Source organism: Candoia aspera, chromosome 2 (assembly GCF_035149785.1).
Source record: "Candoia aspera isolate rCanAsp1 chromosome 2, rCanAsp1.hap2, whole genome shotgun sequence".
In the NCBI taxonomy this organism is placed as follows: Eukaryota; Metazoa; Chordata; class Lepidosauria; order Squamata; family Boidae; genus Candoia; species Candoia aspera.
Genome location: NC_086154.1, coordinates 3,486,191 through 3,513,331, shown reverse-complemented (window position 1 = coordinate 3,513,331; position 27,141 = coordinate 3,486,191). Strand labels below are relative to the sequence as shown.

The 27,141-nt window shown below is 47.0% G+C and overlaps 1 protein-coding gene and 1 pseudogene across 1 annotated transcript in view; one reads left to right on the top strand and one right to left on the bottom strand.

Moving 5' to 3' along the window:
• LOC134491915 (zinc finger protein 420-like) overlaps positions 1 to 27,141 on the bottom strand; it is a 363,546-nt gene that overhangs the window by 96,237 nt on the left and 240,168 nt on the right. The window lies entirely within an intron of this gene.
• Positions 8,583 to 25,947, top strand: LOC134492027 (zinc finger protein 208-like; annotated as a pseudogene).

Below are 27,141 nucleotides of genomic sequence, written 5' to 3'. Positions count from 1 at the left end.
AGCCGGAGCCGGAAGGCGGGTCCCGAAGGGCCGCTCCGGGGGACGCCCCGCTCCCCCAGTCCCGAAGGGTCCTCCCTTCCGCACCGCCGGATTATTTCTTGTTTTCGTTCTATGAAACGCTTCCACTCGGCCAAGGTTTCTGAAGAAGCGTCTTTGGAAAACGTTTGGAATTCACGTGTTTTGTGTGTGTATGACTTCTTCACGTGTTTTTCATCTTAACTTGTGAAGCAGAAGCATGAATAAGAACAGTAATAGTTTATTCCATTTATACATGAGTGAGACTGACAGCGACTCTGGGCGGTTTAAAAGATTTAAAAACAAGGAAGCCACAGGAGGCAGAGATAAGAAACCGGAATGGAAACAAAGAAAAGGAAAGGGGCTTTGGGGTCCTGAGGGCCCTTTGAATTGCCAGCAGGGCCAGCAGGGTGGCGGCCATTTGAATGGGGGGGGGGGCTCTTCTGTCCTTCTACATCTCCAAATAAGGTTGCTTTTTCAATGAAGGGAAATCTTTGGATTTCTTTCTGCATCTCAGCAGAGAGAATAAATGAACTCCCAAGAGGCAGAAGGAAAGGCCCCGTGAAATGCTCCATCTTGGGGCACTCCTAAGGTTGCTCCGTCAGTAACACATTTCTCCTTGTGGAGATTATTCTACCAGCCCTTCTGATCATTTCCTGGGGAATTTTCTCTGGTGCTGTTTCAGGTCCAGGAGCCTTTGTGTTAAGCTGTTCTTTGGGGGCATCGCTCGGGAGGATCATCTCAGAAGAGATCAGCAGGTAAGGTTCCATCCGAGGCCCTTGGATCCTCGGGATTGACTTGCCCGAGTTCCTTTCATTGGTGAATTTCTTTTCAGTTTTTCATTTAGTCTGTTTTGATATAACTGCTCCAGAAAGTCTTGAGGCAGTGCGCAATTAAAAAGTAATCAGCCTTTCTGGTGGGCTGTCCCAAAGGGTAAGTCCTACTGAGGAAAGGTTTTGCTGTTGCCCCTGATTATCTGACAGGGAGTGGGAATGCTCAGCACACCTCCACGGGATATGGGGTGGGATTTGCTTGAAGGCATCTGGGAGTGAAGCTAAACAGGGTTTTATGGCATAAATTCACCCCTTCAGACTGCATCCTGATCCCTCTGGGAATCAGGAGAGGACCGTAAGGTTTAAAACATTACTGCACAGTACTCTGTTGAGGATGTAACGAGGGTACGAATCGCTGCGCGCAGGGTTTCACTCCTGAGAAGAGTCCCGACGAGCCCACCAGCTAAGGCTGGGCGAGGATCCCTTAGCTAGAGACACTGCCTCCCTATCGGACAAGAGTCGTGACTTAGGAGAACCCACCACTCTCGTACCTGCTGTTTGAGGGGGGGGTCGTTTCTGAACTGGCGGTGCATTTCCAGAGGTGGCAGTGGACACCGAAACACAGGACAGTGGAGGCGTTTGGGCTTTTAACTATATACAGTTATTTACAGCAGGTATTTACAACAGGGCTAAGCATCACAGTCCTGGGGTCAGGTTTTCACCCAGTTCTCTCACCCAGTGACTTCCCGCCTCCTCTCTGACTCCCCTGGAGAGAAAAGGACTGGGATTACTGTAGCTTGCTCAGCATGGCTTGAGCTTCTCCAGCGCGGTCAAACATCTTCTGCTTCTCTGCTTGGGGAAGAACCAGTTCTGTCCAGTTTTTACCCCCAAACCTGCCTGGTTTTTTTCCTCCATACCAGCAGCCATCTCCCTCTGTTCCCCCCAAGGTCCTGGGGGTAGCCGCCATCTGCAGCCAGCTGGGTCCCTCCTTCCTGTCCTTGGGCCTTACGTGGAGCTCTCGTCCCTCTGGGTCTTCACTTCCCTTTTCCTAGGGAAGCCCTGCTGTCCCGTTCTCCTCCTCTCCTGCAGACTCCACTTCTCTCTCCAACTTTGTTCCAGCCTTTCTCTCCAGCTAATCCATTCACTCTGACTGCAGTCTTTCACTTTCCGCTCCTCCTCTCTCTCTTTCTCCCCAATGTTTGGTTAGGACGGCGGTATGTCCCACAGCCACTGAGGAGGAGGGTGTCCCCCCAGGGCTCGAGTCCCCATCACCTACAGACCTTGCTGCGCCAAAGGGACTACTGACTCCAAATCTCCCCACACAGCCCTGTCTAGCATCCAGGTCAGCTCATCAGGCCTAATGATAGCTTACCTGCCCCTCAAGGCCAAGAGTGAGCTTCTTTCTCTCTCTTTCACTCAACCCAGTGCTGGTTTATTCCAGCAGAAAAGCAGCCATGCCAGGCCACTAAAACCCATTTGCCACAGTGTGTCACTCCTTAATCCAGAGACACTGCTGGGACTGGCAAAGAGCCACGTGGTGTCTGGCAAACAGCTCAGACTTACCGGCAGTTGAGCTCAGTTTGTTTCTTCCTATCCAAATCCTTATGGTATCCAGACCTAAGGAAGCTATTTCCACCGTATCGCTCGCCCAGCCTGGGATGGAAATATGCATCTGGGCATCATCAGCATCCTGCTGATATCTCAGCCCAAAGCGACAGATGGCTTCCCCTTTTGACTTCATATAAATGTTAAATAGCAAGAGAGACGGAGGGAAGAACCATGTGGCATCCCGTACTAGATCAACGAAAGGGGAGATCTCTCTTCCCCACCCTCTTTGCAACGAGGAACGACCCAGGCAGCTCAGAAGGCTTCCCGGATCAATGCCATTCCGTTTTTTACTTAGATCTCCCAAATCCAAGAATTGGTCCAAACAATACAAGCTTGCCAGCTATTACTTTCTACTGGCAGTTCTGATTGCAGTATTATTTTGACAATAAGCTGTAATTGATATGTGGTGCCTTCTGTTGCACAGAATCCCCTTTGCCAGGTTAGGCTGGTATGTCAAATATAAACCTACTTGGATGCGTGTTCTGTTGATGTCCAATTTATATTACTGTACTATACTCTAATGCAGAAGTTCCCAAATTTTTTTGGTTCGTGGCACTGTATTTCCATGAACTGTACGAGAGTGGTGTGAGTACATGTTAATGAAACCACAGTATTGTAATTGTTGATGTTATACAGATAAAATGGATTACAGTACCGTACTGCCCCTTTTTTTTACAGTGTGTATACAGTAATAGTAATAAAAGGGATGCGGTGGCGCTGCGGGTTAAACCGCTGAGCTGCTGAGCTTGCTGATCGGAAGGTCGGCGGTTCGAATCCGCATGAGGGGGTGAGTTCCCGTTGCTAGTCCCAGCTCCTGCCAACCTAGCAGTCCGAAAACATGCCAATGTGAGTAGATTAATAGGTACCGCTTCGGCGGGCAGGTAATGGTGTTCCGTTTAGTCATGCCAGCCACATGACCACGGAAGTGTCTATGGACAAATGCCGGCTCTTTGGCTTTGAAACGGAGATGAGCACCGCCCCCTAGAGTCGGACACAACTGGACTTAATGTCAAGGGAAACCTTTACCTTTACCTTTACTGTACAGTAATAGTTGCATTTTTCCTAGACTATTACTGTATGTTTTTACAAGAGATTAATAGAACACTCTCTCACATCCAGAAGGCTCCTAAGGAACTTTTTCCCCTCCCTTTGGTATGAGAAAGATGTTTTTGTTGGAGTCAGTGAGATGACCAAATAGGATTGCAAGCAGCGTTTACATGGACTTAGCCCACCCTTGAATTGAACAGGACCTCTGAGGCATTCATACAGTACAGTGAGGAGAGTCTTAAATAACCACAGCAAGACTGTTTGAAACACTGTACAGTACTAGGGAACATTATCCACTGAGCTCAGTCTGGCATGCATGTCAGTTGAAACTGAAATGAACAGCTTTGCGATTTCCATGTTGTTGTTGTTAGTTGCCGTCAAGTTGTTTTCACCTCATGGCGACCCTGTGTATAACAGAACGAAATGCTGTTCGGTCTTGCGCCATGTGCCCGACTGTTCCAATGTTTGCATCCATTGTTGCGGTAATTGTATCAACGTATTGCACTGCAGCGAACAACAGAAAAATGAAGAGTCCCCTAAGGAGGATGAGTGGCCCCCAAAGTTAAAAAGCACAATTGTACAGTACTGTACTAAGAAACTCTGCAGTTGCAATCCTGGGCCATGCCAAGAAGTAAGATCCATAATGGCTGGAAATTCTAGCACTTGGAAGACTTCTCTGGGGGCACCAGGATGGAGAAGGCTGATCTGAACAGTTCAGAAGACTTTTCCCCCTTAAACCATCTTTAATTCTGTTATCCTTCAGTGAACTGAGCAACATTTTTCACTTTATAAAACATTTTAATAACAATAATAACTTACATAACAAAATAAGAATTCTTAATACAGGTATTAATATTATAGGCATAATATTTATTTATTTTATTATTTATTTATTAATCTAATTTATCACCGCCCATCTCCCAAAAGGGACTCTGGGCGGTTTACAATAAAACATGAATAAAAATATAAAACTGTAAAACAGCATAATACACAATTAAATATGACAAAAACCCTGATGGCTGGAAGCTCTCTGTGATTGGCAAGCAGAGCAGGGTCCTTCTAAGAAACTAACCATCCCCAGGAATGGCTACTCTCTCTCCCGCCCCAGGCATAATTACAGAACCAGGTCTTTAGCTGTTTCCTAAAGTCCAGGAGGGAGGGGGCTAACCTCACTTCCGGGGGAAGGATATTCCAAAGGGCAGGGGCTGTTGCAGAGAAGGCCCGCCTCCTGGACCCCACCAGATGGAGTTCTCTTGCAGACAGGGTCCGTAGCATGCCCTCTCTGCATGACCAGGTGGGACGGGTTGATGCGATGGGGAGGAGACGGTCCCTTAGGTAACCTGGACCTGTGCCATGTAAGGCTTTAAAGGTGATAACCAACACTGTCCTGACAGCCAGGAAACACACTGAGACAGGGAACTGGTCTCTAATGTTTATTGCTAATACATAACAGGAATCCTAACAAACTGAAGAAGCGTGGGAAAAATCCAGACATATAAACCCCAAAGGTTAAGGCGGTCCTGATCTGTGTCTCTTTGAATGGCTGACCAATTCCTCAGTGCTACGCATGCGCTTAACAGTCTGGATGGGAGCCCCCTGCTCGCCATCCTCACTCATGACAAACACCTTGAATTGGACCGGAAGCAGACTGGCAACCAGTGCAGCTCGCGGACCAACGGGGTGACGTGCTGATCTTGGGAAACCCAAGATCGCCCACACGGCTGCATTTTGCACCAGCTGTAGCTTCCAGATACTCTTCAATATTGCATTACACTACAAAAATAAAGTGCAGAATCAGATTTTACCAGTGCCTCTGTGTAAACATACAGTAAGGTTAGTGTTTTCCTGCGGCATGACTACAGGTGGTGTTGGATAGGCTGGATCATCTGGGTCTTCTGTTCCTGTGGATGGGGAGGGAAATACAACTGAGGAAGGAGTAACTTTCTTAAAGAACCCAGCAAGTGTGTGGTTTGCACAGTTGTTTTCTGTTTTTCTTCCTATATCTCACAGTAACACCTTGTGATCTCATCACTTTCCCTACATACTTTTCCAACAGGTTGCACATTTGGATCTATGCTGTCCAAAAACAAAGTTTTGTTCATGCTTGAGAAAAAACCAGACAGTGCTTTCAGAATTAACTTTTGGGGCTGAACTGCTACATGTTCTCCTTCGAAATATTCCTCTTCCTCTTCTCCCCCCTCTCCCAGACAACCCCTCGTCCTCCCAATTCCCCTTGCAACTCTATTAAATCTTTGTTTGAAAGCTCTTCCTCACGTAGGCTATCAAAGGTTTCACATCCTCGGCATCAACCTCTAAATCAAGGGATGTCACGAGTGACAAAATGTCCTGATTTATTTCTTGCAAATCTTCATTGTGGTCAGAACCTTCACAGTTATTTACAAGAACAGCAAAACGTGTTAAACAGTTTTCCCGAATGGATTTTGCAGTCCCATCCCGCCATGCCGCTGCAACATTTGTGATGCAGTGGAGGATGTTGTAGCCTTTCCAAAAGTCCTGTGATGTTGCTCCCTCACTCTCCATTGCAGCTATGGCTTTGGCAAACGTGTGCAAGTAGTAGGCCTTTGAGTTGCAACGGCTCCCTGGTCCATCGGCTGTAGGAGAGGGGTGGTGTTTTCGGGGAGATAGACTACCTGTACACCTGGCTGGAGATTGCCGAGATGCAGGGATGTCCAGGTGCATTGTCAAGGAGCAGGAGAATCTTGAAAGGCATTCTGTTCTCCAAGCAATATGTCTTCACTTGGGATCCAAAACAACTCATAAACCAATCGTTGAAGAGGACTTGCGTCATCCAAGCCTTTTGATTGGATGGGTAATAAACAGAATGCGCTTGCTGATGTTTTTGAACGCACGGGGTTCTCTGTTTTGTGGATCAGCAGCGGCTTCAGCTCGAATCCAGCCACATTTCCGCCCAACAACAAGGTTATTCTGTCCTTGAACGCTTTACATCCAGACGTTGCTTTGGCCTCTCTGCGTATGGAGGTCCACTCTGGCATTTTCTTCCAAAACAGCCCAGTTTCCTCTGCACTGGAGATCTGTTCAGGCAAATAGTTGCGGTATGCTGTGATGTCATCGAGTTCATGGGAAAAATGTTGGGCAGCTTCAACAACACTTGTGACTTCACCTGATGTGTGTATGTTGTGATAATTAACTCTTCGCTGAAACCACATAAACCAGCCACAGCTGGCAGTGAATATCTCAGTGCAGCCTCACCTGCTCTTTCCTTCAGTGTTGTGAAAATGCTGCGTGCCTTAGCCTGAATGAGAAGGCGGCTTATTGGAATCCTCTTTGGGATTTGATCCTCAATCCAAAGTGCAAGCAGTTTTTCTGTTCGTGGATGAGCCCTGTCTGGTGTCTTGTTATAACGGCATCCGTTCCCGGTGCTCCTTTAACCGCCTCTCTGATCCTTTCCTTATCCTTCAGGATAGTGGAGATGGTGGATGGGCCAGCCCACCTTCCAGCTCAATAATGCTCACCTTCTTCCCCTTGTCATGCCCTTTGATGATCTTCATCTTCAAATCCAGATTGATGGTTTTTCTTTACTTCTTTCCCCCTTGCTTGGCTGAAGTGGAGCTCAGCCTCTTTCCCTTCGAAGACATCACCAGCCAGACTAGTAAGAGATGATTGCAAAGTGCTGTCCTGTAGATAGGCTTGTTCCGAACAATTTATCTTCAGTGTTGAGGGGGCAGTACTGCAGAGTAGGGCAAGAATGTGTTTTTCGTGTCTGCCAAAAATTTCTTTCCCTGGACAAAAGCACATGAATGGTCTGAAGTGGCTGAATCTTGGCCACGTGATTGCAGAGGCCTCACAGGGGTTGCAATTTTGGGGCACAGTCGCAACTCTACTTTTGGGGTGCCGTTGTTACTTGAAACATACGTTAAGCAAATGGTCGTAAGTCGAGGACCACTTGCATGGGTTTCTTGTTCCCTCAGAATAAGTCAAGCCAATAAAGCATTATTCCAGATGTATTTTTAGCTGAAGGCTTTGCATGTTAAGTTTTTAGGACATTTCTCCAGAGAAGATGCTTATCCGCCCTACTTGGAAACTCTGCTGATGGGGCTTATTCATTAAGAAGAGGATTTGCAGAGTTTATTGAACTGTTCATTAACAGGAATGTTCATGGAATATGGTGTTCTTTTCTTTTCTTTTTCCCATTTCAGGATTCAGTACCGCTTGAGGATGTAGCTATATTTTTGTCTTTGGAGGAATGGGGTCTGCTAGATTTTGAGCGAAAAGCCCTGTATCGAGAGGTCATGGTGGAAATGCAAGGAATATGGTCTCCTTAGGTAAGGGATCCTTTCCTCTGGGCTGAAACAGTGGTGGGAGTGAGCAGCTGCTCTATTTCTCAGAGGAAAGGCTAGTCTGTTCATTTTGTACGGTGGAGGAGAGTGTCCGTACCTGCATTTCTACTCCTACCAGGAGTGGGAGTAGAAAGAGGAGGGGGCTCCTCCCATGCAGTTTCTCATCCTAGCCGGTTTCCGATCCTGCTTGTCCCACTTCATAGATGGCCTTAGGAGTTGCTTTCATTTTTTTGTTTTTCTGTCTATAATGATGGCACTTAGAAGCCCCAGTCGTCCACAGGGTTTATCACAAGGCTGTGACTGCTAGTGAAGTGGGCTGTCTGATTGGCCGGGTTCTGCAGAAATGGGACCTTCCACCCAGGTGGCTCTCCCTCCCATTTTCTCCAAGGCCTCCCTTTTGTAAGTGTTGCCTGGTAATGCAGGGACAACTAAGGAAGAATGAGCGTGCCCAGACGGAGAACCTGTTTTTCAAGGGAGAGCTTCCTCAGGTAGAGGAGGCAGAACCTCGGTTAGGATACCCACGTCCATCGGCGCTTCCACCTTCTCAGACTGAAATTTAATGAACCTTTTCTCCCTCATCAAGTCCATTACTGAGCAGAGGCAGCTTTCAAGAGTCCCTCCTGCTTCCTTGGAACTGAATCAGGAGGAGCAGTAGAGCTGAGGGTGCCCCACCCTGAGACCCTACAGGATCTTCTCCAAAGGTTTCAGGTTTGCCTCCTGCAGCATGGAGGACAAAAGGGACCCCAGTGTCAGCCCTTACATCAACTGGATACCAAGCGTAGCGCCATGTTTTGACACGGGAGCTTGGGGGAAGTTTTGATACTGTTGAAAGAAGAGATGCAACAATAATGCTTGATCCCTTTTGCACCTCAGCTGGTGTCAAGTTTTCCTTCTTTCTTTTTCTTGCAAGCAGGTGATAGATGGGAGATGGAGGATTCCGGCCAAGAGGCGGCAGCACCTTTGCCAACAGCCGGAAAGGAGGTTGCGGAAAGGATGTTTGGAAAGCAAAGTCCTGAGGAAAACCAGTTAAAGGAGGAACTGGGGAAATGCTGTACTTTACCGTGTGCAGATATCAATGTCTTCTTGGCCAGAGAGGATCACCAAGAAAAAGGAGCGTGTCCAGGGTGCGGAAAAATACTCAGAGAGGAATCGGGATTATGCGACTGTTGCAGAAGCCACTCTGCAGAGAAACAAACTGAAAGCGGGAAATGCTCCAGAAGGACCTTTCCTCTTACTTTACGTCAGGGGCTACAAGAAGGAGGGAAACCGTATAAATGCACAGAGTGTGCAGAAGGCTTCAGTACAAGTGGTTCCCTTACATCGCATAAAAAGATTCACAAAGCAGGGGAGCCATACAAATGCCTGGAATGTGGGAAGAACTTCAGTCAGAAAAGTCACTTTAACTCACATAGGAGGGTCCACAAAGGGAAGGAGCAATATCAGTGCATCAAGTGTGGAAAGAGCTTCAGAAGCAGTGGCTCCCTTATTTCCCATCAAAGCATCCACAGCGAGGCGAAGTTATCTCCATGCAGGGAGGGTAGAAAGAGGCTTACTCAGAGCAATGGACTGAATTCCCAGAGAAAAAGCCACACTGGGAATAAATCATGTAAGTGCCTGGAGTGTGGAAAGAGCTTCAAACATGCAAGTGACCTAACTTACCATAATAGGATCCATACGGGGGAAAAGCCATATCAATGTACGGTATGTGGAAAGAGCTTCAGTCAAAAAGGTAATTTCAATTTACATAAGAGGGTCCACACAGGAGAGAAGCCATATAAATGCACGGAGTGTGGAAAGTGCTTCAGGACGCCTGGTTCCCTTACTTGCCATAAGAGGATTCACACGGGGGAGAAACCATATGAATGCCTGGAGTGTGGAAAGAGCTTTAGTAGAAGCAGTACCCTAACATTCCACAATAGGATGCATAAAGGGGAGAAACCATATAAATGCCTGCAGTGTGGAAAATGCTTCAGTCAAAAAGTTCATCTTAATTCACATGAGAGGACCCACACAGGAGAAAAACCGTATAAATGCCCAGAGTGTGGGAAATGCTTCAGTAATGCAAATGGCCTCATTTCTCATAACAGAATTCACACGGGGGAGAAACCCTATCAATGCCTGGAGTGTGGAAAGCGCTTCAGTCAAAAACATCATTGTACTGTACATAACAGGATCCACACTGGGGAGAAACCATATAAATGCCTGGAGTGTGGAAAGAACTTCCATAAGAACAGTCACCTTAGTTCCCATCAAAGGATTCACACTGGTGAGAAGCCATATCAATGCATGGAGTGTGGAAAGAGCTTCAGTCAAACAAGTCACCTTAATATCCATAAAAAGATCCACACAGGGGAAAAGCCCTATAAATGCACTGAGTGTGGAAAACACTTCACTGAATCAGGTGCCCTCACTAAGCATAAAAGGATCCACACTGGGGAGAAACCATATGAATGCACAGAATGTGGAAAGTGCTTCAGTCAAAAAAATCATTATACTGTACATTACAGAATCCACACTGGGGAGAAACCGTATCAATGCATGGAGTGTGGAAAGAGCTTCAGTGACTCTCGTGAGCTTACTTCCCATAAAAGGATCCACACTGGGGAGAAACCATATAAATGCGCAGTGTGTGGAAAGAGCTGTAGGACATGCAGTGACCTTTCTTGCCACAAGCGGACCCACACGGGGGAGAAGCCATTTCAGTGCAGTGAGTGTGGAAAGTGCTTTGGTCAAAGTAGTTCACTTGCTTCCCATAGAAGGATCCACTCAGGAAAGAAACCTTTTAAGTGCATGGAGTGTGGAAAGAGCTTCAACAATGCAAGTGACCTAACTTACCATAATAGGATCCATACAGGGGAAAAACCATATCAATGTACGGTATGTGGAAAGAGCTTCAATCAAAAAGGTAATTTCAATTTGCATAAAAGGATCCACACCGGGGAGAAACCATATAAATGTGCGGTGTGTGGAAAGAACTTTAGGAGATGCAGTGACCTTACTTGCCACAAGCGGACCCACACGGGGGAGAAGCCGTATCAGTGCGGTGAGTGTGGAAAGTGCTTTGGTCATAATAGTGCACTTTCTTCCCACAGAAGGATCCACTCAGGAGAGAAACCTTTTAAGTGCATGGAGCGTGGAAAGAGTTTTACTTCCAGTAGTCACCTCACTTACCATAATGGAATCCACACAGGGGAAAAACCATATAAATGCCCGGAGTGTGGAAAGACCTTCAGTAATGCACGTAGCCTTATTTCTCATAGCAGAATTCACACGGGAGCAAACCATATGAAGGCATAGAATGTGGAAAGAGCTTCAGTCAAAACATCATTATACTGTACATGACAGAATCCACACCGGGGAGAAACCATATAAATGCAGCAAGTGTGGAAAGTGCTATAGTCATTGCAGTCTTCTTAATTCCCATATGAGGATCCACACAGGTGAGAAACCACGTAAATGAATTGAAGGTCGAAATGCATTTAGTCACAATCAGTCACACAGTATCCGTAGAAGGATTCACTCAGGTGAAACCAAGAAATGCATCAGGTGTGGAAAGAGATTTATTCAAAATATTTCCCTTATTTTTCCTGTAAAAGGATTTGCTCACTGGAGAAACCCCGTAAATGTCTCAAGGTTGTGAAGTACTTTGGTGACTCTTGTTGGCTTATTCCCATAAAATGATTTATATGGTTTCTTCCAAGTAAATATGCTGAGTGTGGAAAGTGTTTCTGAAGCAGAGGGAACCTTACTGTCAGCACCTGATCCACAGACGTGGACGACATGTTGGAAGAGCTTCAGAGCCAGAAGTGACCATGATTCCCATGGGAGAACACACACTGGGGAGCAACCATGCAGGCGTCTCAAGCACAGAAGGGATTTACACAGAGTCATTCATTTCTATCCATGGAAGGATGAAGGCATATAAATGCATGGCGTGTGGAAAGTGCCTTGGAAGCAGCGGGATCTTTCGCCTAAAAAGGTGTACAAAGGGCAGGTGAATGAACTGAGTGTGCAAAGGAATTGGAGGGACTGCGGTCCTGAGCTGCTGCTGATGCTATGCTGGTAATGGATGGAAGGTGGGAATGGACAGCTCTGGCGGGTGAGGACATGGGAGGGGAAGGGCGACGCGCTTGGAGGGGATCGAGGAAGTACAGGAAGGGCCTCGCAAGAGTTAGCCAGCACCGAGTACTTGGAAAAAGCTGGGATGCCGAGCAGTTGTCCCTACTGTGCGCTGCCTCTAGCCTTCCCTGGAAGACTCGACGTTGCAATCATCCTCTCTCGGCCACTGGGGGCACTAGAGGTTGTGACGGGGCTCTGCGCTCTGACCTTCCTTTGCATCCAGACCCTAAATTTGCCCATCTGCCATATGATACCTCCTGTTGAGTAGACTTTGTGACAGGCGTCAACGTTTCCAGTTCTCTTGATGAAGAAACCGCCATGCCGCTATTGCCACGTTAACCCCCTGAATAAAGATTATCTTTCCCCCCCCCTTTTCTCAAGAACGAGTCTCCAGAATTCTTTTATATAAATGTCACTCTCCTTATTTCCTTCTTTCTCTCTAAATACATTTTTGCACTGTGTAAAATCTCCAACATCCTTTCTAGCTGTTTATGCGTGCACTGGTGGGACAAGAATACCAGCAATTTTCAGTAGAGCGATAGTGTAATGGTTGCCTAATCCCAAATACTCAGTCTCACAAGCTCGGGCTTAAAGATAACTGATTTATTAAAGGAATAGTATGCAAATACAGAGAAAGCTGAGAATGAGCAAAAGCGCGCCAAATACAAACTTAAAAGCCTTGCCTTCAATCCAGTCCCGCCCCAAGCACCCGTCAGCAAGCACCCCCTCCCAGGTGCCAGCAACCGTTACATGCGCCTGGGAAAGTAACCTTGAATAGGATTGCAAACCCAAACATACATTCCAAAGTTCAAAACAAAGCAGAGCACAGGAATGGAAAAACCCAGAAATGAGCCAGGCGGGTATACACGGAAAATGGCTTGACATGTGAAACGTTACGATGTTAACAGAACATTGAAACGGGGAACATGACATATCGCCCCCCCCCCCCCAGAACAATGCCAAGGAGCCGGCTTGTCCGGGTAGGCAGAGTGAAAACGAGCGACCAGGTGGGGTGAGCGAACATCGTGAGCAGATGAGGGAAATGTTTCCAGCGAACGAGGTACTGCAAAGTGGAGCGCTGGCGGCAGGAGTCAAGGATTTCAGTAACCTCGAAGTGCTGTTGGTCATCGATCATGATTGGAGGTGGTGGGGCCAGTTGGGGATGCCAGCGGTCCGACTGCAGGTAGGGTTTAAGCAAGCTGCAATGGAAAACAGGATGTAAACGCTTGAGGTTATGGGGCAAATCAAGTTTGAAAGTAACAGGGTTAATTTGTGCAACAATGGGGAAAGGACCAACAAATTTGGGACCCAAGTTTTTTCGAGGGTTGTGGCGATTTGATGAATTTTGTGGATAAGTAGACTTTATCCCCCACAGCAAAAGTAGGTTCGCGGGAGCGTTTGGCATCAGCATGTCGTTTGTAGGTGGATCGTGCATGGTCCAGAGCTTGTTGAATATTGTGCCAGGAGTCTTTGAGGGTTTCAGCCCAGTCAGTGAGAGAGGCTGGTAGTGGCTGCGGGTGCGGGAGTTCGGGTATCGGGACGAACTCCCGCCCGAAGACAGCTTTAAAGGGAACTTGACCAGTGCTTTGATGAACGGCGTTGTTATAGGCAACTTCAGCAAAAGGGAGTAAGTCCACCCAGTTGTCCTGTTGATAATTGACAAAAGCTCGTAGGTATTGTTCAAGTGTAGAATTAACAGCCTCAGTAGATCCATCCGTTTCCGGATGCCATGCGGTGGAGAGGGCTTGTTTGGTGCCAAGCAGTTTTAAAAATGCCCGCCAAAACTGTGACGTAAATTGTGTTCCTCTGTCACTCACCAAACGGGCGGGGATTCCGTGAAGGTACACGTGAACGAGGAATAGGCGTGCCAGCTGTTGCGCAGTGGGGATAGAGGCGCATGGGATGAAATGAGCTTGTTTAGAAAAAAAATCTTTTACCACCCAAATGACTGTTTTTCGTTGACTGGGTGGTAGGTCGACAATAAAGTCCATGGATATGTCCTGCCATGGGAAGGATGGGGTTGCCACAGGTTGGAGGAGACCTTGAGGCTTGCCAGTCTTGCGCTTTGTAGTTGCGCACACAGGGCATGCAGTGACATATGCCTTAAGGTCCTTTAGTAAAGTTGGCCACCAGAATTGATGCCTAATTAGGTGAAGGGTTTTTAGATATCCAAAATGTCCAGCCAACTTGTCGTCGTGGCAGTGCTGGAGGATCGTCTTTCGTAAAGCCTCAGGGACATAGAGACGATCGTTTCGCCAGGCAAAATTGTCAGTGAAAGTTACAGTGTCTAGGTTTGCTTGCAACCAAGTATCAGTTTTGAGGTGGAAGAGCAACTGTTGTTTCAAGTCTGATGGAATTGGCAAGCGCGGTGGATGGGAGGGAGGCGGAGCGGCTTGGGGCTGAGTTTGTTGCGCTCGCGCCTGGCTGCATGTCACAGCTGCCAAACTTAATTGCTTTTCTGTCCATACAGTACCCTGTACCATTGGCCCTGGGCCAGCGTCTTGGGGTCTGCGTGATAATATGTCATGTTCCCCGTTTCAATGTTCTGTTAACATCGTAACGTTTCACATGTCAAACCGCTTTTGCTCATTCTCAGCTTTATGTAATGGTTGCCTAATCCCAAATACTCAGTCTCACAAGCCCGGGCTTAAAGATAACTGATTTATTAAAGGAATAGTATGCAAATACAGAGAAAGCTGAGAATGAGCAAAAGTGCGCCAAATACAAACTTAAAAGCCTTGCCTTCAATCCAGTCCTGCCCCAAGCACCCGTCAGCACGCACCCCCTCCCAGGTGCCAGCAACCATTACACGCGCCTGGGAAAGTAACCTTGAATAGGAGTGCAAACCCAAACATACATTCCAAAGATCCAAAACAAAGCAGAGAGCACGAATGGAAAATACCAGCAAAGAGCAAGCTGAGTACACACGGAAAAACGGTTTGACATGTGAAACGTTACGATGTTAACAGAACATTGAAACGGGGAACATGACAGATAGGGAGGAAGATGAGTTCCCCCCACCCCCCACCCCTGAGGATTGTTGGTAAATTGGAGAAAGGCTGTTTCCTCCATTCACTGAGAGGAGAGTTTAAAGAGTTTTGAATAAATCAAAATAAACAAGAGGGTCCCTCCTTGAAATGGAAGGGCTGGGTGGGAGCTCTGAACGGCTGCAGGCATGATCTGAACACATTTGAACACGGGAAAATCTTTTATCCTAACTCTGGACCTGGGAGAGAGTGCCTCGTCCCTGCTCCTGTGCCTTTCTGCTGGTGCTTAACCTTTTCTCTGAGGTCTAAGAGGGCTTAGAACATTCTAATTCAGGAAGTGGGACATGATGCGTGTTGTAGCTGCCCCTTTATTGAGGTATGTATTGATGGGGTTGGAGAAAGATCTTGGTGCAGAGAGCCAAAAAAAGGACCGTAACTCAGTGTGTTGTAGTTGAGAGGGAGACTGGATCCTGAAAACAAAACTGCCGAGATTGTTACATCCTTCTACAATCTCTGGGACTTCTGCATCTGAAGCCCTTTGTTTAGTTCTGGTTGCCCCATTTTAAGAAGGATATAACCGGGGTGAGAGCCAGGTTATTGTGGTTCAGGCATCAGGCTAGAAAGCAGGAGACTGTGATTTCCATTCCTGCCTTAGGCACAAAGCCAGCTGGGTGACCTTTGGCCAGTCACACGCTCTCAGCTCTAGGAAGCAGACAATGGCAAAGCACTTTTGATAAACCTTGTCAAGAGAACTGCGGTCCTGGCAGTTGCCAGGAGTCAAAAACTGACTCAAAGGCACACAACACACACGTGACTGGATGGAGAGACTGCAGAAGAGGCGTCCCTGCAGAAAGTATAGGAAAGGCAGGAAAGGTCAAAGTCCTGAGGCAACAAATAGGTAATAATCAGGAAGGTTAAAACATAAAGTGAGAATTGGAGAACTATGCTACAAAAAGAAAAGTCCTCTTGTTATTTTCCAAATGAAAGGCAGAGAAAGGAGGATGATGTGGGGATGAAGCGGAGGGAGGAGGAGGAGTATTATCTATCTCCCGCCTTTACTGTTTTTATGAATAACTCAAGGCGGTGAACATACCTAATACTCTAACTAGTTACCTAGAACCCTGATTAGTTCGCACTGAAGATGTTGCCTAGCCTGGCAATGAAACGTCTGCAAGAAAACAAGGCTCAGAGAGCACCCAGGACTCCACAGACTAAGCTAGACCTTGCGTTTGGCAAAACAGTTGATGTTTCGATTCCCCAGGAATCCCCGTTCAGCTCCCAGATTGCCTATCAAACTCTAGATAAACCCTAAATCAGATGAGATTTGGGGGCCTGGATGTTGGCTCACGCCATTCCCCCTTTACAGCTTTGTAGGTCTTGAGTTTCTTTTTGATTCTGTTGCTTTTCAAGAATTCCTCCTCCTGTGTTTTTTCTGGATGCTAACTATACTCGCCCCCTTTCTTTCTCTTCCATCTTCAAATGTAGATTCAGGTTAAGAACTCCCTTTCTGGTTCTTTTTCCTTCAGCCTTTGTCCTATATGATCTTTCTTTCATACTTTATCAGGCTCACACAATTGTTCTTTAGTCAACTCTTCATAACATTGATCCCTCCTCCCTCATTCCTGTATTAAAATAGCTTTACATTCTCGCTTGAACAATTAGCGGCCACCTTTCTTCCCCGCTGTGCCTTTTCAAAGGATTCCACCTTACTCCACACTGCATTCCTCCACCGTTCTGCATTTCCCGTGGTAAATTTTTCCAGAACTTGGTGTCTTTGAGCGCTATTCCCACTTAGGAATGTGAAAATCTGAGCCCAGGATCGGGCTTGGATTGGATAGGATTGCGGTCCAGCCCCATATACTTACGAATCTCATCCAAATCAGAGATTCTCTGATTTGGAAGAGAGTTTGAACTATTCCTTATCTCTCTGATAGAAGCTTTCCTGAGTTAAAAAAGGAAATTATAGTTTGAACACTGCTGATTACCTTGGTTTGGCAGTTCCCCAATTTTGAACTTAATTCTACTTCCAACGTTTTATTGCAGCATCTATAAAGAGACTTTCCCTGTTCTTCTGATTCTAGAGGGGCCATGGGGTTTTAATAGAGATCAAAGGCAGGAATAACAGGTCAGTTTTGTGAAAAATGGCTCAAATTTATGATAAAAAGATACATTTAAAGGAAAGGTAATGCTCACCTCCTGGTCATTACATGGAAATCTCCACAAGGTTTCCTTGGCTCCCACATGGAATTAGTTGGCCCTCAAAAATTCTGGGAAGTCCTTTTGATTTCCCAGTTCTGCCTTGGATTTCCTGGTGGTGTCCTATCCAAACCTGATCCTGTTTCACTTCAGAATCTATAGCAGGTGGGGCAGATGCTGCCTTTTTCTGCAGCAAAGGGGAAGTGCAGAAAACAGAGCTAAACTTGCCCTAAGAGGTGATAAGCTCTGGGATTCAAACCGGAGACAGCCGGAGCAAGCGAAGGCAAGAGGTTTTTCAACAGGATTTCGTTGGGAAAGCGACTGCTGTATATTCTCAACGCGGTGTGGGAAGTTCATGTTCTGGACAGAGTCCAAGCCTCGCCCCGCAGGCCCCTCGCCCGCAGTTCCTCCCCGGCGACCCCCTCGGGCGTCCGCTCCGCTCCCCTTTCCTTCCTTCCCCGGACTAGAAGCAGCATCCGCCCGGGGGCGCCCTCTTGCCAAGCGCCGCCCGCTTTCCCGGTCGGCGGCAGGGACCGCCGGGAGCTCGGAGGACCTGGGCGGGGAGCGCCGAGGGGGCCTCTCTAGGAAGGCGCACGCTCTCCCTGGAGCCTCCCGAGACCCCGCGGAGGCCCTTCGCCCCTCAAGGCTGCTTCCTGCGGCCCGCACGAGAGCCCTCGCCCAGTCGCCCCTTTCGCCCCGCGGCGACTGCCCTGCCGGCCCCTTCGCGGGCGTCCTCTCGGGGGCCGCCGCGGTCCAGGAGCCTCTGCGTTGGACGGCCGCTGAGCCGCCCGGCGGCAGCGGGGGCGACCCCTCCCCGGGGCTGCTCGTCGGGGGAACCCCTCGGGCGGACCCGTCTCCGGAGAGAGCGCCAGGTAAGGCGCCTCCCGAGGCCCTTGGGTGCTGGGCCTGCCTTGCCCGGGTTCCCTCCGCCCGCTCGCTCGCCCCCCTCGGGCGGTCCGTCCGCGGTGCTTCGGCGTCGCCGCCCCGGAAGGTCTGGAGGCGGCGCGCGGTTGCCGAGTAATCCGCCTCGCTGGCGGGCTGTCCCGAAGGGCAAGTGCTACCGCGGAAAGGCTTTGCTGTCGCCCGATGGTCTGACGGGGAGGGGGACCCTGCCAGGGTGCGGCATCCTGTCAGTGTAGGGAGAAGGAACAGGTTTTGGCCTCTTCCCTGATTATCGGACAGGAGGGGGGACACTCGGCACACCTCCACGGGGCATTGGGTGGGATCTCTGGAAGCCAAGCTCTGTGCTGCTTTATGGCATAAAGTCGCCCCTTCAGATTGCATCCTGATCCCTGAAAGTTTAACATCGCCCTAGAGTAACGTGACGAGGCTGTAACAAGGGAACGAATCGCTCCGCCTAAGAAAATGGCTGCAGCCATTCCAAAATGCAGCACTCTGAGGCCTAAGGCACAAAGTCATAAATAGCTCACACAGCTTGCCAAATGCAGAAGTGACAACTCAGGGAACAGTTGCTAGAACAGGGAAGTCAATCAAGGCTTGCTGAATAAATGAAGTCAAGGTGAATAATAAAAAGGGAATTCGGGTTACTTTGGAGGGGCGTTTTGTTCCTAAGGGGTGTTGCTTTGGTTTATGTAAACAAAATCACTACAGGGGCTTTTGCCTTGTTCCCTGTTAAGGGGCAGAACCTTGCATTCTGTCCCCTGTGCAGTTCAATAAACTTGGCTCAAGCAGTTCTGTGGTCTCCACTCGTAAATTGGGTCGGGGGTTGCCCCTTCATGACCCTCTCGCTGGCCCCAACTGGGAACTTTTGCGGGCAGCCCGGAAGGCATTGTGATCGATGCCATTCCATACTATCGAGAGATCTAGCGGTACATAGTGGGATCACTCTGCTTTCCAAGTCTGGTGGTGGTCATCTACCATCAAGACCAACTCAGGTTCTCTCCAGTGGTCTCACCTGAATCCCAATTAAAATGACTCCAGATTGTCCACTTCCTCTGTAGCTCTTTGTAGTTAAGACACTGCCACCCCCTCCATGACCTTTGCTAATTGGGGACGGGTAGGAGCTGGACAACAATCGTCTGCTAAGTCGAGGGAGGTCCTCTTCAAAAGGAAGCATTCCTTGACCTCTTTCAGGACAGGGGGAACTCCTCCTCTCTCACTTCCTGATGCAGCCAGTTCCCACCTCCTTCCCCTGCCACCTCTAGAATGAGCAAACTTGCCGAGCTCATATTCTACTTCTGTCATTTCCGTAGCCCTGGCTTGTGTGGAGTTGGACTTGAGTAACCACCATCCATAGTTACACTGGCTCCTCCTTGGTCCCCCATGGCTGACCAAACTGCCTCTCAGCCCACTCCCAATCCCTAGGCTTCTGTTACCTTCCAGCTTTCACACAGCCCCATCAATCTCAGTAACCCAGATGGGCTGTTCTCTGGCCACAAGGCACTCATTCCCGCTTGTTCCCCAATCTTGCACATTGGTGTGGAAGAATGGACATTCTGAATGTGAGGCTCCAGAATAGAGGAAGGATGTTTTTGTAACAAGCAGTTCCTCTGCTTTTTTCTCACTCCCAGAGACCGGAACAACATTGATGGTATCTTCTGAAACGTCTGTTGTCTGTAGTGGAGGAATGGCAGCACTTGTGCTTCCAACGAAGGTAGGAAGATCTTTCCCTCCTCAAACTGCAAATATCATTCAGGGAGATCCAGCGCTGTACAAAACCGGGGCAAGGGGGAGGGACCCCCTTTCACGAGCAGCTTCCTGCTATATTGATAGGAAGTCACATAGGACTGCATGTGTGCAGGTCAGTACTTCAAGAGGAATCTCCATAGATACCAAGCCGCCCTGTTCCCCCCTGGATGCTGAATGGAATGTACTTTGTAATAGAATTGTGGTCTCAACTATGTCGTATGTGACCATGCAGTATTATTGCTTCAGCAGTCTTGAAGAACACAGATGGCATGCAGATGTGGAAGTTAAAACTAGAAAGGAATTAGGACAACAGGGTGAGCGGGGCTACTTTAGTTCATTGACATACGTCAAGGTGTTCTGCTAAGAGGACGCACAAGGGACGTTTTCAGCTTATATTTACACTATGTAGTCATCACTTGTTCTAGTCATCCTTAAAGTGTATACTTTCTTGAACTATGCTTTGTTCTGTAAAAGTGTAACAATATTTATATTCATCCTTATTCTTAAGCAGTCATGGAAAAGTATATTTAATTTTATTCTTCTCAGACTCCACTATAACAAGGTGGTGTGATCATGTTTCACCTGTGTCGCTGGAGACTGTTGAAGCCTACACAACAAGTTACATAGTGTCAGGCTCTGCCTGCTACCCAATAAAACACAGACGCTAACGTGGGGTTTAGGTTCTGATTTTATTTGGGCATAGAATGCATGCCTTATGTAAAAAGCTGAGAGTGAGTGGAGCGCGCCGGAATGGGATTTAAATAGCCCGCGCCGGTCAGCGCTCCACCCCTCCTTACCCTGGGTGTGCCCCGAGCCCCGAGTGTCCTGTTGCCGGTGGGTGAGGGGTCGCAGAGCCCCTCTGGTGCCCCGGGCGTTTCCTTAATCGTTTCCCCCGGCCGGTGATGAGTTTAAGCCGGTTGATGATGTCCGTGCTTCTCTTGACAGTTCGGGCGTGCCTCGTGGTTGGGTGTTGTCAATTTCATTCTTTGCAACATTGTATCTTTCCTATCTGCTTTTCCAGCTGGAGTCGTTACTTTGTTGCCGGTGTCTGTTGCTCTCTTTTGTTAATCAGTTGCTTATCCCTTAATCCCTTGGCACCCCTTTCCTTGTATTGTTATGTGAGTCGTTGCGCTGTCGTAATCATCGCAACGGTGATCATGACACATAGCTACACATCACATAGTTTAGACTGTGGTTATTACTTGGTGCCTTCCATCAAGACAGCTTTTCATTACAGAATGTTTTCTCCTGAAATACAGCTTTATAGGTTAGCATGATTGCTTATGGTTCACAAAGAATCTCGCTGTTGTCTAGGGCTCAAGGTTGACTAGTTTAAAACAAAGATAGCTGTTTACTCAAAGCTCCTTTTGGCATATTCTCTCAGACAGAGCATCTTGATATATGTCAATAACCTGCAGTGGCCTCACAGGGAGTCCTGATTTCTCATTTTCTTTTTATAATTTCCACTCGTGTCATCTGCAAATAGATGGCATCTCAGCATCTCACGGTACTTCCTGGAGGACCTCTCCCAACAGCTTCATATAGCTCTTGAGTGAGTATCGTGTTGAGGGACAATATAAGGCACTGGTTGAAATGTCAGACAGGACTCTCCCAATTCGTCTTGAGGAAGCCACCTTCTGGGAAGGGCCGGAACCTCCCATCAGTGGTACATCCAAGTCCCACCCTATCAGTTGACAGAGAAGGAATTTGGGATTGCTGCTCCTGCAGAATTAGCCAGACTAAGAAAAGGTTATCCCAGATGTATTTTCAGTCAGAGGCTTGGAGCTCTGTCCCTTTTTTCCAGGGAAGTCGCTTATTTGTCCTAGGTGGAAAGCAGGATTCTGCTTTCCTAAAGAAGGAAATTTGCATGCACTGTACATTTATTTTTATTTATTTATTTATTTTTATTCCACCTTTATTATTTTTTTTATAAATAGCTCAAAGCAGTGAACATACCTAATACTCTTCCCTCCTCCTATTTTCCCTGCAACAGCAACCCAGTGAGGTGAGTTGGGCTGAGAGAGAGTGAATGGCCAAGGTCACCCAGCCGGCTTTTATGCCTCAGGCGGGACTAGAACTCACAGACTCCTGGTTTCTAGCCCAGCACCTTAACCACTAGTCCAAACTGGCTCTCTATTCAACTGTTCCTTCATAGGGACATTCGTAGAATGTGTTATTTCTATTTCAGAATTCTGTTTCCTTTGAGGATGTAGCTGTGTTTTTCTCGGTGGAGGAGTGGGCCCTGCTTGATTCCAAGCAAAAAGCCCTGTATCGAGAGGTCATGCTGGAAAACGCAAGGAATGTGGCCTCCCTAGGTAAGGGGCTCTGTCTTTCTGGGCTGAAACGGAGGTGGAAGGTATTTTCTAGCCAGATGTAAGCAGCTGATTTGTTTCTCCGAGGAAATGCTGTCCTCCTCTTCTCCTGTAATGGAGCAGAGTGTCCTCATCTGCATTCCTCCTCCTACTTGGTCTGTTAAGAGGGGCTGAAACCTTCATGTTGTCTCCAGAAAGGGAAGAGGGGTCCTCCCATGCTGATTCCCATCCCAGCCACTTTCCAATTCTGCCTGTCCCACTTTGTAGATAGTCTTAAATGCTCTCTCCCTCTTTATGTTTTTCTGTCTATAATGATGGCATTTAGAAGCCCTAATAGTCACACAGGGATTATCACAAGGATGTGACTGCTTGAGAACTGGGCTCTCTGATGGACCAGGTTTTCAGGAGATGGGACCTTCCACCCAGGTGGCTGTCCCTCCCACTTTCCCCAAAGCTTCCCTTTTGTAAGTTCTGCCTGGAAATCCAGGGTCAACTAAGGATGAAGACACCCAGACTGAGAAGCAGTTTTTTTTTCAAGGGAGAGCTTCATAATGGAGAGGAGGCTAAAGCTCAGTTCCCAGCTCTAAGTCCATCAGCACTTCCGCCTTCTCAGATGTTCTGCCTCATCAATTCCATTACTGAGTATAGGCAGCTTTCAGGAGTCCCTCCTGCTTCCTTGGAACTGAATGTGAATGTGAAGGAGCAGTAGAGCTAATGGTGCCCTACACTAAGACTTGAAATGATCTTTCCCTTAGGCAGATCTTATGGCAGATCTTATGTGAACCTATGAGATCGAAAGTCAGTGAACCTGTTCTTCCCTCATCAAGTCCATTATTGAACAGGGGCAACTTTCAAGAGTCCTTCCTACCTACTTGGAACTGAATCTGAAGGAGTAGTAGAGCTGAGGGTTTTCTGAGACCTGAAATTATCTTCCCAAAAGGTTTCAGGTTTGCATTCGGCAGCATGGAGGGCAAGAGGGAAATCTATGGCAGATCTTACATGAATACGATACCAAGCATAGCACCATGTTTTGAACACGCCCTGACAGAAGCAGGCAGAAGAATTACAAAAAGAGCTAAAAAGAAGCACTGGGAGGGAAGTTTTGGTAATGTTCAAATAAGGGATGCAGCAAATGGTGCTTAATCCCTTTTACACCTTAGTTGGTGTCAACTTTTCTCTTTTTCTGTTCCAAGCAGGTGATGGATGGGAGATGGAAGATTCTGGCCCAGAGGCGGCAGCACCTTTGCCAAAAGGCAGAAAGGAAGTAGTGGAAAGGGTATTTGGAAAGCAAAGTCCTGAGGAAAACCAGTTAAAGGGGTTGCTGGGGAAATGCTCTACTGTTCCATGTGCAGATATCAATGTCTTCTTGGGAAAAGACAATCACCAGGAAAAAGGAGTGTGTCCAGGGTGTGGAAAAATACTCAGAGATGAATCGGGGTTATGCAACTGTTGCAGAAGCCGCTCTGCAGAGAAACAAAATGAAAGCGGGAAACGCTTCAGAAGGACCTTTCCTGTTACTTTACTCCAGAGAATACAAGGAGGAAGGAAACCATATAAATGCCTGGAGTGTGGAAAATGCTTCAGAGATTCAAGTTATCTTACTTCCCATAAAAGGATCCACACAGGGGAAAAACCATATGAATGCAAGGAATGTGAAAAGAGCTTCCATTTTGCAACAAGCCTTACTTCCCATAATAGGATCCATACAGGGGAGAAGCCATATGAATGCAAGGAGTGTGGAAAACGCTTTTCTATGTCAGGTTCTCTCACTTACCATAAAAGGATCCACACCGGGGAAAAACCATATCAATGCACTGAGTGTGGAAAATGCTTCACTATGTCAGGTTCCCTCACTTCCCATAAAAGGATCCACACCGGGGAAAAACCATACAAATGCACTGAGTGTGGAAAGAGTTTCAGAGCTTCAAGTTTTCTTACTTCCCATAAAAGGTTCCACACTGAGGAGAAACCATATAAATGCACAGAGTGTGGAAAGTGCTTCACTAATTCAGGTTCTCTCACTTGCCATAAAAGGATCCACACTGGAGAGAAACCATATCAATGCAAGACCTGTGGAAAGAGCTTCAGACAAAAATATCATTATACAGTACATAACAGAATCCACACTGGGGAGAAACCATATAAATGTCAGGAGTGTGGAAAGAGTTTCCGTTCTGCAAAACACCTTATTTCCCATAAAAGGGTCCACACAGGGGAGAAACCATATAAATGCCAGGAGTGTGGAAAGAGTTTCATTGATTCTCAGGACCTTACTTCCCATAAAAGAATCCACACAGGGGAGAAACCGTATAATTGTATGGAGTGCGGAAAGAGCTTCCGTTCTGCAAAACACCTTACTTACCATAAAAGGATTCACACAGGGGAGAAACCATATAATTGTATGGAGTGCGGAAAGAGCTTCCGTTCTGCAAAACACCTTACTTACCATAAAAGGATCCACACAGGGGAGAAACCATATAAATGCCAGGAGTGTGGAAAATGCTTCACTATGTCAGGTTCCCTCACTTCTCATAAAACGATCCACAGCGGGGAAAAACCATACAAATGCCAGGATTGCGGAAAGAGTTTCAGAGCTTCAAGTTTTCTTACGTCCCATAAAAGGTTCCACACTGAGGAGAAACCATATAAATGCACAGAGTGTGGAAAGTGCTTTACTAATCCAGGTTCCCTCACTTGCCATAAAAGGATCCACACTGGGGAGAAACCATATCAATGCAAGGAATGTGGAAAGAGCTTCAGTCAAAAATACAATTATACTGTACATAGCAGAATCCACACTGGGGAGAAACCATATAAGTGCATGGAGTGCGGAAAGAGCTTCCGCAAGAGTATTAATCTTACTTCCCATAAAAGGATCCACACAGGAGAGAAACCGTATAAGTGTATGGAGTGTGGAAAAAGTTTCAGAAGCAGCAGTACGCTTAGTCACCACAGGAGGATCCACACAGGGGAGAAATCATATAAATGCAGCGAGTGTGGAAAATGCTTCACTAATTCAAGTTCCCTCACTTCCCATAAAAGGATCCACACGGGGGAAAAACGATACAAATGCACTGAGTGTGGAAAATGCTTCACTAATTCAAGTTCCCTCACTTCCCATAAAAGAATCCACACAGGAGAGAAACCATATAAGTGCATGGAGTGCGTAAAGAGTTTCACAACCAGCAGTCATCTTAGTCGCCACAAGAGGATCCACACAGGGGAGAAACCATATAAATGCAGTGAGTGTGGAAAAAGCTTTAGACAAATTAGTGCACTTAATACCCATAGAAGGATTCACTCAGTGGAGAAACCATATAAATGTATGGAATGTGGAAAGAGCTATAGTAATAGCAGTGATCTTAATTCCCATATGAGGATCCACACTGGGGAGAAACCATATAAGTGCGTAGACTGGAAACAGTTTCTGCGATAGCAGAAACTTTATTACCCATAAAAGGATCCACACAGGAGAGAAACCATATAAATGCTTGGAGTTTGGAAAGAGCTTCAGAACCAGTAGTGACTTCAGTTTCCACAGAGGATCCACACTGCTGAAAAATCAAATAAAATTACGGTGTGTAGAAATGGATTTTCTCAACATCAGCAACTTTATGTGTATAGAAAAAATTATTCAAGAGAAACCCATAAAAAAAATGAATTGTGTGACAAAATTTTGGAGATTTTAGGTAGTCCTCATTTAACAATTGGGACTGGCAACTCAATCACTAACTCACGTGGTCGTCAAGTGAAACCTCATGTGACCATGCCCGACTTACAGTGTCAGTTCCACTGTGGTTAAGCGTCAGCACCTGATCATTCGAGCATTCACACAATCACAGTCAGGAGGCTGGGATTCCTTTAACTGTTTTAATGAAGTGTAATGAACGGTACAGAAGGCAAGCTGCGAATAAAGATTTCCTGCTCAAACCTAACTTAAAAACTACATTCCCTTAGTTAGTCCCCTTTCCCATGAAACCATGTCACCCCCCCTCCCCTCCAGATGGCATTCCTGGCGTATCTCAACCCCGTGTCCTTGATGTCCTCCATGGCCATAATAAACCACTTCACACTTCACACCCCCTCCCATCTGGTGACACGGATTCCATTCCTTGGAGAAGGAAATGATGGTAGATGCTCTAATAAGGGTTTCTGTAAATCCTTTGGGGGGATCTGACATACCGCCCAGCCAAGAAAGACTAAAAGAACAATCAGATATCACATAAAGTTAAGCAATGAGGTTAGTAAGGAGAGGGCTTAGAAGGATACTTCGCATGAAACTTTTTGGTTAAAATAGGAGCATTAGCATGACATGCATTAACCCACTTAGGATCTGGAAAATGCTTCCATTGAATCAAGTACTGTAAAGATTTGCGAAAAAATGAGAGTCCAGAATGTCTTTAACTTCAAAATGCTGATGGCCATCGACCATGATGGGTGGAGGGGTTGCTGCAGGCTAGTGCCACTTAGAACGTTCTGGTGCAGGTTTAAGCAAGCTGCAATGAAAAACAAGGTGAAGCCTTTTGAGGGTGGGGGGTAATTGCAATTCAACAGTCACAAGATTAATAATTTTTGTGATGGGGAAAGGTCCAACAAACTTGGCAAGCTTCTTTGAGGGTTGTTGGGAGCGTAAAATTTGGTAGAGTGATAGACAAGATCACCTACTTTAAATTTCCACTCTGGGCGCCTGTGACAGCAAACTTTTTCTGAGTTTCATGGGTGTGATCTAATGCCTGGCGGATGACTGGCCAATTAGTGACAATCTGTGCAGCCCAGTCAGCTGCTGAGGAGTCAGGCAAGGATTGCAATTGAAGTTCAGGTATTGGAACAAAGTCCTGGCCATAAACAATATGAAAAGGGGAAAACCCAGTGCTTTGGTGAACTGCATTACTATAAGCAACCTCAGCAAAAGGAAGGAGGTCCACCAAATTGTCCTGTTGGAAGCTAATGTAGCAGCGTAAGAATTCCTCTAGAGTAGACTGAGCTCGTTCAGTCGCTCCGTCCATCTCCAGATGGCTGGAGGAGCTGAGGGATTGCTGGACACCAATTAATTTCAAAAATGTGCGCCAAAATTTGGAAGTAAATTGGACGCCTCTGTTGGAAATTACACGCGTGG